This window comes from Lipotes vexillifer, unplaced genomic scaffold (assembly GCF_000442215.2).
Source record: "Lipotes vexillifer unplaced genomic scaffold, Lipotes_vexillifer_v1.1 scaffold69, whole genome shotgun sequence".
Taxonomy (NCBI): Eukaryota; Metazoa; Chordata; class Mammalia; order Artiodactyla; family Lipotidae; genus Lipotes; species Lipotes vexillifer.
In genome coordinates this window covers 3,735,166-3,748,345 of record NW_006790942.1, presented here as the reverse complement: position 1 = coordinate 3,748,345, position 13,180 = coordinate 3,735,166, and positions in this window count along the sequence as shown.

Genomic DNA, 13,180 nt, shown 5'->3' with positions numbered 1-13,180 from the left:
ACTAATGAGAACCTGCTGTGGAGCACAGGGAACTCCACTCCACTTCGCTGTACAGTAGAACCTAACACAACACTGTAAAACAACTATACGCCTCCCCAAAAAAAAGAGAAATGGAAAATACAAAGTTAAAATAAAATATTTTTTCTCACTTTAATTGCTCTAAAGATAACTGAATGTTTAAGAAAACAATATATTCTTCATTGATAGTTTAAATAAAAGTAGAATATAACAGAAACAAATTTGGGCAAAACCCCAAATACTGGGGGGAAATGGTTCTAAGAGGAAGTCTCAACCAAAATTGAAAATTATTTTGAACTGAATAAACACTAAAACACAACACGTCAGACTTTGTGAGATGCAGCTAAGACAGTGCTCAGAGGAAATTCATAGCACTAAATGCTTATATTAAGGATGAACAAAGATCTGACCTAAATTTTCACCTTAAGAAAGTAGAAAATGAAAAGTAAATTAAACCCAAAGCAAGCAGAAGGGATAAAAGAATAATGATGAAGACAGAAATCGATGAAGCTAAAAGCAGAAAAACAGGGGACTTCCCAGGTGGCGCAGTGGTTGAGAATCCACCTGACAATGCAGGGGACACATGTTTGATTCCTGGTCGGCGAAGATCCCACATGCCACGGAGCAACAAAGCCCATGCACCACAACTACTGAGCCTGCGCTCTAGAGTCCATGAGCCACAACTACTGAGCCGGTGTGCCACAACTACCGAAGCCCACGCATCACAATGAAGAGTACCCCCCACTCACCACATCCAGAGAAAGCCCACACAGCAATGAAGACCCAATGCAGCCAAAAATTTTAAAAAATAAAAAAAATTTAAAGAAATTTTTTAGAAAACAGAAAAACAATAGAGAAAACCAATGAAACCAAAGACTGATTCTTTGAAAAAAATCAATAAAATTGGTAAACCTCTAGTGAGTCTGACCAAGAAAAAAAAAGAGAGAGAAGACATAGATAACAATACCAGGAATGAAAGAGGGAACTTCACTCTCGACCTCACGGACACTAAAAGGATAACAGGAGAATAAAACAAACAACCGTAGACTCATAAATTTGGCAACTTAGGTGAAATAGACCAGTTCCTTAAAAGACATAAACTACCAAAATTCACTGAAAAAGAAACAGAGTCTGAATTGTACTATATTTATTAAAGAAATTGAATTTGTAATTGAAAACCTTCCCGCACAGAAAACCCCAAGCATAAATGGCTTCTGGTGAATTCCACCATCATTTAGGGAAAAAAATAATGCCAAATCTACCCAATCTCCTCCAGGGGGGGGGAAAAAAGAGTAGGAAACAATTTCTAAGTCATTTTATGAGGCCGGAATTAAGCTAATATTAAAACCAGACAAAGATATTACAAGAAAAGAAAATTGCAAACCACTATTCTTTGTGAGTCTAGATGTAAATTTCTTCAAAAAAACTTAAGAAAATTGAATCCAGAAATATATACAAAAGACTATACATGCCAATCAAGCAGGATTCATCCCAGGAATACAAGGCTTGTTCAACATATTTTAAAATCAATTAGTGTAAATTCATGATATTAAAAGACTGAAGAAGAAAAACCATATAGATATCTTGGTAGCTTCCAAAAACAGCATTTGACAAAATTCAACATCCATTCGTGATTAAAAACTCTCAGCAACCTAGAAATAGAAAAGAAGTTCCTTAACCTTATGGAAAGCATTTACATATTACATAAAACCTACAACTAACCTCAATGGTAAAAAAAAAAAAAATGCTTTCCCTCTAAGATGGGAACAAAGACAGGATATCTTCCCTCACCACTCTTGTTCCGTATCAATATCTTGTTCGAAGACTAGAACTTCTGCTGGAAGTTTTTACAATAGGCAGGAAAAAGAAAAGGCATACAAATAGGAAAGAAAGAATTAAAACTGCCTCTATTCTCAGATGACATGACGGTCTTGAAGAAAATCCCAATCTACAAAATCATCTCTTAGAACTAAAAAGTGAATTTAACAAGATCACAGGATACATGGCCGATATATAAAAGTCAGTCATCTTCCTATATACAATAAACAATTGGAATTTAAAATTCCAAAAACAATACCATTTACAATAGCACTAAAAATGAAATGCTTAGGTATAGATCTAATAAAAGAGTCTGTAGGCTAAAAATTACAAACACTAATGAAAGAAATGAAAGAAGATCTAAATAAAGGGATCTACCATGTTCATGGATTGAAAGACTCAGTATTTTAAGATACCCATCTTGTCAACTGATAAATAGATTCAGTACAATCCAAATCAAAATTCCAGCAAGTTTTTGTAAATGTAGACAAGTTAATTTTAAAATTTAGATGGAAAGTCAAACGAAAAAGGAAATCCAAAACAACTCTGTAAAAGAAGTACAAAGTTGGAGGACTCACTCTACCTGACTTCAAATTTTATGATAAAGCTACAGGTATCCAGACAGTATGATATTGGTGAAAGAGTATGTACATTTCACAATGGAACAGAATAAAAAGCCCAGAAATAGACCCACACAAACACAGTTCACTTTTGGCAAAAGTACAAAGGCAATTCAATGAAGAAAGTTTTATCTTTTCAACAAATGTTTCTGGAACAACTGAGTATCCATGTGCAAAAAATAAAAAAAAAAAAAGAACCTTACAATTATACCCCAATTAAAAATATATGTATATTTTCATTAAAAATTTTTTTAAAAAAGAACCTTGACACATACCTCATACCGTGTACAAAAATTAACCCAGAATAAATCATTGACCTAATTCTAAATCTAAAAGTTTAAAAGTTCTAGAAGAAACAGAGAAGAAAATCTGTGTGAACTTGGGTATGGTGACAAGTTTTTAGATATGATTCTAAAAACATGAGTCATAATAGAAAATTTGATAAATTGTACCCTTAAAAATTTTGAAACTTTTGCTCTGTAAAAGACACTGTTAAGAGAATGAAAAGTCAAGCCACAGACTTGGAGAAAAATATTTATGTATCCTGTATCTGATAAAAGTCTCATATCCATGTAGAATATATAAAGAACTCTTAAAGCTCAGCAATAAGAAACAACCCCCCTTTAAAAATGAGCAAAATACATGAAAAGATACTTCTCCAAGGATAATATACAGATGGCAAAAAAGCATACGAAATGATGCATTAACAAAGTTAAATTAGGGAATTCCTTGGCAGCCCAGTGGTTAGGACTCCGCACTGTCACTGCCAAGGGGCCGGGTTCGATCCCTGGTCAGGGAACTAAGATCCCGCATGCTGCACGGTGAGGTCAAAAAAAAAAAGTTAAATTAAAATCACAAATTGGGACCACTACATACCTGGGATGGCTAAAATTTAAAAACTAACCATGCAAGACTGGTGAAGATGCAGAGCAACAGGAACCCTCATTCACTGTTAGTGGGAACACAAATGACGCAGCCATTTTGGAAAACAGTTAAACAATTTCTTACAGTGTTAAATACATGCTTACCACATGGACCCAGAAATCCCACTCCTAGGTATTTGCCCAAGTGAACTGAAGACGTGTGTTCTCCTAAAAACCTCTGTGCAAATGTTTCTAACAGCTTTATTCACATCCTCAAACTGGAAACAAACCAAACATGCTTCAACAGGTGGCTGGATAAACAAACTGTGTATGTGCACACACCAGAACACTACTCGGACACAAAGGACAAACTGTCAGCTCACGCAACAACAAGGATAAACCTTAAATAAATTTTTCTAAATGAAAGAAGCTGGTCCTGAAAGACTTCATACTGTAAGATTCCATGTATATGACATTCTGACAAAACGGTGCGGACATAAATCACATCAGTGGTTTCCAGGAGTCGAAGGTAGAAGGATTGATTAACTGAAGGGGCCAAACAGGGACTATTAGGGAAGCACTGAACACAGGTCTCCTTGGAAAATGGCAGATCAAGATGACAAAATATTAATACATGTTTTCCCCATTGATAGGCTTGATCTAAGGGACATGTGAAATACTGCACCCAGCAAACAGGAAATATTTCTCTGGTTCAAGCATACATGAGATATTAGGAAAGTTAAACATAACACACATTAAGTCAAAAGGAAATTCAATACATATTTTTTAAATTATATACTGACCACATTGTCAGATCAAAATTCAGTAACAGTAAAAATCAGTAACAAAAAGGTTGCCAATGCCCCCCCCATAACACACATACTTTTCTTTAGAAACTACAAAGCACACTTCTGAATAATTCATGAACCAAAGGAGAAATCGTAAGAAAAATTACTAAATATTTAGATTTAAGTGAGGGTGAAAGTGATATATATTTTTTCCATCATCACATTTGCATATACACCCACATATAAATGTGTTATTTAAATACAAATACATACTTTTAAATATGTAAATATATATATATATATATACACACACACACAGAAATAGGAGGATGGAAAATAAGAAAGGACAAGAAACGTAGAAAAAACAGAGGATGAGTTCAAGAGTGCTAACGTCTGAATAATAGATTTTCCATGAAGACATAAAAAATAGTGACGGTTTTATCCTAGAAATAATTATAGAAATTTCCCTACTACTGAACGAAATGAGTTTCCAAACTGAATGGGCTTACTAAGTTCCCAGGACAATAAAAGGAAGAGACCCACACCAAGGCAGGTAATAAGAGACAGATAAAAATTACATATATTTCAGAAACTTTTAAGAATCACATGAAATGATCAGGAATGATACGCAGCCCTCTCAGGAAGCTGCTGAAGAATGTGGTCTATCAAAACAATAGCATAAACAGAGGGGTAAAAACCAGATGCGGGAACCAGTGGCAGAACATTGGAGAAAGTCCCCTTTGCCTTTCTCTGGTGTTCAAGCCACTGGTCCCTGGCATAACAGTGAAGAGAAATCCCTGGACAGGATCCCCAGAGCAGGCCTACAGCACAAGAAGTAAAGATTGGAAGAAGCAGACAGAGGATTCTAGGAGGGTTATCTCTGAGAAAGAGATAAAATCAATCAAATACCTGATGTGTGTGACCAGTGAGAAGAGATTTAAACTTACAGAGGAGACCTTGGGAAGGAAAGAAAGTAGAAAACCGAGGAAAACAAAAATCAAAAGCCTATTATTAACTTGAGGGAGGAAAAAGATTGCGAAACAGGAAATGTAATCACAGTATCCTGCATAGCTCTTCTGTGAATAATACTTATATATCCATACAATAGTGTAAACACTGAGTATCGATTTAATGTAAAATGGTGACATTGACTCTCTAGGAGGACAGAGGAAGAGGAAGGGTGTGGGAGCACCTATCATCATCCACAGCAGGAGGTCAGTAGATAATAAACTGAAACACCAAGCAATGAGAATACATCAAGTTAACTAGAAATAAAGAGATAAACACAAAGCAAACTGTTTAAAAAGTTGAAAGCTAGTTGCCCTTGTGGACTGCGAATAGGGATGGGGACGGTGGGAAGGGAATGCTTCTTGTATTAAAATTCTTGGTGATACTTGAAGCTAAATACATGTAATACTCTGTGGGCTACCACAAAAATCAATATTCAGAGAATGTACATGCTTAAGTATAAATACTAGGAAAAATGGAAATGAACAAGCTAAGCATACAACTCTAGGAGTTCCTAAAAGAACACAGTCAACCCAAAGAAGGGAAAATGAAATAAATAATGAAACATGATGAACTAAGAGGAGATTAAAGAAAAGAGGGATAGACAGAAGCAAAGACTGAATCTTTGCAACAAACCAATAGAAGAGATTTTACTCTTTCCATGAAAAAGGTCATAAAAGACACAGTGAAACTTTAAGACATCATAAAAGAATACTCCAAACAACTTTATGGCAATAAACCTGACAACTTAAATGGAGTGGAAAATATGAATTGCCAAAATTAACTCAAAAAGAAATTGAGGGCTTCCCTGGTGGCACAGTGGTTGAGAGTCCGACGAAGAGTAGCCCCCCCTGCTCACCGCAACTAGAGAAAGCCCACGCGCAGCAGCGAAGACCCAATGCAGCAAAAAATAAATAAAATAAATTAAAAAAAAAAAAAAAAAAAAAAAAGAAATTGAAAATATGAATAGACATAAAACATTAAAGAAACTGAATGAGTCATCAATGTCAGAAAATCTCCAGGCCTAAGCAGTTTTAAAGGCGAGTTTCACCAAAACTTGGAGGAATAGATAATTCCTATCTTTACATTAACCCACTCAAGAAAACAGAAAAAGAATGAAGACTAAACTCATTTTTTTGACATTTATAAACCTTGATATCAAAAACAGATGGAATAGGGCTTCCCTGGTGGCGCAGTGGTTGAGAGTCCGCCTGCCAATGCAGGGGACGCGGGTTCGTGCCCCGGTCCGGGAAGATCCCACCTGCCGCGGAGCGGCTGGGCCCATGAGCCATAGCCGCTGAGCCTGCGCGTCCGGAGCCTGTGCTCGGCAAGGGGAGAGGCCACAACAGTGAGAGGCCCGCGTACCAAAAAAAAAAAAAAAAAAAACAGATGGAATAGCATGAGAAAGGAAGCTTGTTGGCTGATCTCAGTTTTATGTTGTGGTAGTTGCAATAGTACTAATGGATAAAATCTACTGAGAACTTTATACGTGTCAGGTGCTGTTATAATGGCATTTTGGTTGTTTTTGTATTGAGATATAATTGATATATATACAAAGAACTGCACATACTTATGAATAAAATTTGATGAGTTTGGACATATGCAAACACCATGACACCATCACCACAATCAAGGTAATAAACACATCCATCACCTTCCAGTTTTCTTGTATCCCTTTGTTGTTGTTGTTGTTTTTAATTTTGTGTGTGTGTGTATGTGCAGTAAGAACACAACATGAGCACTGCCCTCTTAACAAATTCTGAATGCACACACCATATTGTTAACTACAGGTACCATGTTGTACAGCAGATTCTAGAACTCATATAGCATAACTGCAACTATACCCACAAAATAACAACTCCCGCTTCCCCTGCTCTAAGGGTATTATAAGTACTAACTTATTTAAAAACAGCCTTATCAAGAGGATACTATTATTATGCCTATTTTATCAGTCAGGATACTAAGGCACAGGTAGTTAAGTAACTTGCGTGTGACATGAACTCAAGCAGTCCTCCAGAGTTCTGTAGTAGTGAAGCTCAGTGCAGACCATCAGTGGAGGACAACCCTAGTTCCAACTGATCATTTGAGGACACAGAACTGATACAGTGCAGGTGCACAGCTGGACCAAGGTAAAAATACTAGCCAACAGAATAAAACAAGAATAAGAAATATTACCAAGTGCTGAAAAGGAAACACAAGTATTTTTATTTATAGACAATATAATTGTCTACATAAAAATCCAAGAAGATCTATAGACAAACTGTTTAGAACTAATGAGTTCTTCAGCAAGACTGCTGAATAAACGTTTATGATTTACTAAATACCTACAAAAATCTATCAGGAATGTCATCTTTCAAAAATCTCATTCAAAGTTCAACCAAAATTACAAGGTACCCATAAAGAAATCTAAAAAAGGATGTATAAGATATGTATTAAGAAAAATTACAGTACTTTCTTGAAGGCTTTTACAGAAGACCTAATACGAAAAATGCTATGTTCATGAACAGGAAAGGTCAACATCGTAACAATAATAATTTCCCCAAAATAGATCTATAAATGTAATGTTATTCTAATCATGATACTAACCACATTTTTCGAAGACAACTCTAATAACTCATTTGAAGAAGTAAGATGCACTTTTGGAGAGTAAGGTGAAGGGAGAAAGAAGGAAAATTCCCTACCAAATACTGACATCATAAAAGCTATAATAAATTTTTAAAAGTGTAGAGTTCATGAAAGAATACACAAATAAGCTTGGAAAAGAATAGAGGGACTAGAAACAGACGGTTGTATATACGGGAACTTGGTATATAATGGAAATTGCATTGCAAATCTCATCAAAAGCTTTATTCAATATATTGTTTCAGGAAATGGTTTAGCCAACTCCTACCTCATTTTCTACTCAAAGGAATCCTAATAAAGATCTAAATGGGAAAGGCAAAACTATGAAAACTTTTAGAACCTAATATATGAGAATACATCCCTGACATCGTAGGGAAAGTTTTTCAAAACAAGATGAAACTCATAAACCATAAAAAAGAAAGATTAGTAAAATTGACAAAGTTAAAATAAAATCTTCCGTATGAAGAAAGACACCATAAACATGGTTAAGAGACAAATTACAGACTGGGAGAAAATATTTGAATTGTGTACAATGGACAAAGCATTACAGTCAATCCTCACTATCTGAAGATTCCATGTAGGTGAATTCACCTACTTGCTAATATTTATCAGTAACCCGCACACCCATACTTTTGGTGCCTTCGAAGCCATTCCAGTCATGCACAGAGAAGTAAAAATTTTGACTAATCTGACACGTACATTCCCAGCAGAGGCCAAACAAGGCTACATTCTGCCTTCTTATTTCAACACTCACACCGTACATGAGTCCATTTTGAAGTCTATTTAGAGCCATATTTTCTCATTTTTGTGACTTCTGTTGGTGAATTCATGATTTTAAATGTCTCCCAAGCTGAAGTGCTATCTAGTGTCCTAGGTGCAAAAAGGCTGTGATGTGACTTAAGGAGAAAACATATGTAATACATGTATTAGAGAAGCTTTGTTCAGGCATGAGTTACGGGGCTGTTGCTTGTGAGCTCAATATTAATGAAGCAACAATATAAATGAGGTGCCTTTAAACAAAAACACACATAAAACAAGGTTATGTATTGACCTGCTGACAAAAATATAGCAGCCAAAGGCTCACAAGAACCTGACCCCCTATTTCCTCTAGAAGCAATGGTTCTGTATTTGCTAATTCAGTGTTCGTGGTGACTTTCTAGAACAATGAGAATAATGAGAATTGACCATACTTTCATGAGTATAAGGATCCACAAATCAAAAGGGGAAGAGAAACAACTTGATAGAAACATGGCAAAGCAGACAAAGAATCACGACACAGAAGACGCCAGGAGGCCAGTAAGTATGAAAAGATGCCCAGGCTTCTCCATTCATAAGGAAAATGCTAAATAAAACCACAGGCTGTCTTGTCACAGCTATCAGATTAGCAAAAACGCAATACTAATGTTGATAGAGGAGAGAATAGAACTCTCAAACAGGCATTGTTGTGGGAATTGTGACATTGATTAATTTGGAGAGCAATGTGGCGATTTCTATTACGGTTGATAATATGCAATTCCTATGACCCAACAAATCCACTTCTAGGTAGACAGCTTAGAGATAACCATTGGTATTGAGTTCAGAAAAATGAAGTGTCTAAATGTGCATCAATAGGGCAATGGGTAAGTAAACTCTGTGTCATGCATTAGAGGGAAAATCAGTAAACTAGATGTACATATTATCAATATAAACAAATCTCAGAAACATTTTGCAGACTGAAAACATTATAAAAAATATGTATTACAATTACATAAATTTTTAAAGCACATATTGTTTACAGGTACACAAAAACCTATATAAGAATGATGCAATAATACACATTATTTCTAAGAGGAAGGAAATAGTACTGGGGATCAATAATAGTATATAATATTAATACTAAAATCTTTACCTACAGTATAAACACATTCAGTTAATCTTCAAAATAGTCCTATGAAGTAGGTATCACTACCTTAGAATATTTATGTTATAAACATTATAATATTTCAGATGAGAAAACTGAGGCATAATTAAGCAACATACCAGGAAATCCTCCTAACTGCAATGTTAAAACACGAACAGTATAAGTCTCAGGATCTTCCGCGGGTTTTTGAGTCTGTAAAATCTAAACTGAACAATTGGCTCATGTGCCTGGTGACAGCTGGGCCTCCATGGCCCTTGCTTCTCTCAAAGAGGAACCTTGTTAGATGCCACTGTTGGGCACACAGGCTGTCAGACACATGGGTCCCTCCTTGATTTTGCTAATTCATGATAACCTGAGACAACACCAATGAGACATCATTTTATACCCTTTTATACTCTTCAAAAGTGGAACCCTAGGGCTTCCCTGGTGGCGCAGTGGTTGAGAGTCCGCCTGCCGACGTAGGGGACGCGGGTTCGTGCCCTGGTCCGGGAGGATCCCACGTGCCGCGGAGCGGCTGGGCCCGTGAGCCATGGCCGCTGAGCCTGCGCGTCCGGAGCCTGTGCTCCACAACGGGAGAGGCCACAACAGTGAGAGGCCCGCGTACCACACACACACAAAAAAAAAAAACAAAAAAAAAAAAAAAAAAACTGGGCAGTTTGAATGAGTGACAGTGAATGAGCTTCTTCAATACAGCAACTTTGTAGTGTGTTTAAAACAATTATTACCCAGCTTTGGGGTATGTGTGTAGGTCAGGGACACAAAAAAAAAAAAAAAAAAAAAAAAAAAAGTGGAACCCTAGAGCTCCTCTGATGAATCTGGTCAAGATGCCCTTCCCCTTTTCATTCCAGTCTTTTATTTCCAATACTCTATTTACTCAGCAACTTCTGGGTTTTAATATTTTAGTGTGAGTCAGATTGGCAAATGCAGAATAACTTCGGCAGTTAGTTCTGGTATTTGGGTGAGATATGGAATTTGATTTATACAGGGCTGGAACCACAGAAGTGGAAGAGACACAGCCTCTCATTCTACAAAGTGGCTTCTGCAGTATCACATTCAGGGTCAAAACTAGAACCCTACCCCATTTTCTCAAAACTATTAACTCAGAAAAATAAGCTTTAGAACATTGAGAGCTTCTAGCAGTAAAAGCTGTTCAGAACACTTGTGCGCAGTTTGATTTCCTCCATGTGGATAACCCTGAAAGCATAAAAACAACAACAGGATGCTTGCAAGGTACCAAGCTAACTGCTCACACAGCTGAGTAGCTTATTTGGGGACCAGAAGTGTGGAATTGCACACAGAGAACTCTCCCTCATTATGAGCACTAACGGAAACCAAAATTAGTTTGTTCTGTTTTTCCTCCTTCCAAATGAAGCATGTTAAAATCCTCATCTCTATTAAGAAACATCTTCAAAATAAAGAAAAAGAAAGTTGCAAGGACGTGAATGTACTGTTTCTTGAGTATTTTCTTACTTACTGTGACGCTTTTATACTCTGACCCACTCTTACAAGTGATCCTCCAGCAAAACTCTACATCTCAAATCCCACACAAAAAAGAACACAGTACCTAAGATGCACGTAACGGCCTCTAGCATATCTTAGCTGACTCAGCGGTGCTATTCCAACACATATGATTTTTTAAAAGCCTGATGATCCATGGATATTTCCTCCACACAGTTCAAACGTGCCCATAACAAGTATGAACACTGCACTGGCTCTCATGAAAATCTCATTCTAAACCCCATTAAACTGGAGAGTAGTAGGGACTGGGATTCTAGTTACTAAACGTAAACGACAAGCCCTTCCATGTGATAATTTCTTAATAAACTACATTTTTAAAAAGTCAGAACACTATAATTTGGAATGTACTTACATATTTTTTTCACTGAACATAAAAATTTGAAAACACATGAATCTTAAGAACAAAAAGTAAATTGAGAAACCTAGCTTAGTAAAAGTGTAAGAAAAATATATTTGCGCTCTGGTTCAAATTCTAGTATTTTTTGATTGATATAAAAAAAAATGGCCACTAGTATTTTTGGAGCCTGAGCAGCTCATACAATAAAAATGAAATAGGGAGAGTTTTTCCTTCCTTTTGTTGTCCCTCTTGGCTCAAACTTCTTATAAAAATACACATCCCTTCCCCATCGGATGTTAACTTTGCGTCATGGAGAAAACGGGGACCATCACGCAGGGGGATCTCACCTTCCAACCACCACAGAGCAAGGAACGTGCTTCTGTACCATCCTGAGCGCTCCATCTACTGCTTTCAGTGAAATACTCCATCGAAGACCCGGTGCCTTTCCACTTCTGAGTTCCATTTACAGCCTAGGTCCACTGTTCTCTTCCTTTGTCATATCAAATATGCGCTAGATGGGCTTCCCTGGTGGCGCAGTGGTTGAGAGTCCGCCTGCCGACGCAGGGGACGCGGGTTCGTGCCCCGGTCCGGGAAGATCCCACATGCCGCGGAGCGGCTGGGCCCGTGGGCCATGGCCGCTGAGCCTGCGCGTCAGGAGCCTGTGCTCCGCAACGGGAGAGGCCGCAGCAGTGAGAGGCCCGCGTACCGCAAAAAAAAAAAAAAAACATGCTCTAGAATTACCTATCTTTAATAAGAAAATGAAACCCCTCAATTCTTCCCAAGTTCAGCTTCAGCTCTCCCCCCATGTCTTTGTTCCCTTCACAGAGAAGCTCTTGAGAGTGGTCCACAGTCCCTGACTCCACGCCATACCCCTCGTCCTCTGCACCCCACTCCACTCCATCCCCGCTAGTCCACTGAGATCGCTCCGTGGTCAGCAAACCCCAGGTTGCCATTTTTATTCTGCGTAACCAAATACCCCCAAACTTAGTGGCTTAACACAACAATGTAACATGATCTCCCAGCTCTGTGGGTCTACCGGGCTCCTCCGGGCGGCTCTCCTGGGAGATCTCTCCTGAAGCTGCCATTGAATTCAGCTGGGGCTGAACATGGAATTCTGACCCACAAGGTCAGTGGTCTCAGAGCAAATCACTTAAAACCACTGCGCTTTAGTCTCTTCGAAAACTGACGAGTTAATGATACGCACCTACTGACCTCAAAGACTCCTTCGGCTCGAGGGCTAGAACATATTCAAGAAAATTTTCAAAAGAGTGAAGCTCCATGTCAATGTTGGTTCCCATTTCAAACACTTTTAGGGGCCAATAAACCATATCATGGGCTCAGACTGAAGACTTATGGACCTCTTTCTTCCCTCCAGTACAAAAAATTTTTGTAAAGCTCACAAAATGTAATCTCATTAGACTAGAATTCTGTGAGAGTAGGAAAAAAAAAAAAAGCTGGGTATAAAAAAAATAAATAGATGATTTTTTTTAACTTAAGCATAATTGTACTGAATCTTTAACCTTCAGTGATAGGGAATTATATCTTTGTCAATATGTTATACATCAAATATAGTTTTAAAAAACGTGGTAGGGCTTCCCTGGTGGCGCAGTGGTTGAGAGTCCGCCTGCTGATGCAGGGGACGCAGTTTCGTGCCCCGGCCCGGGAAGATCCCACATGCCGCGGAGCGG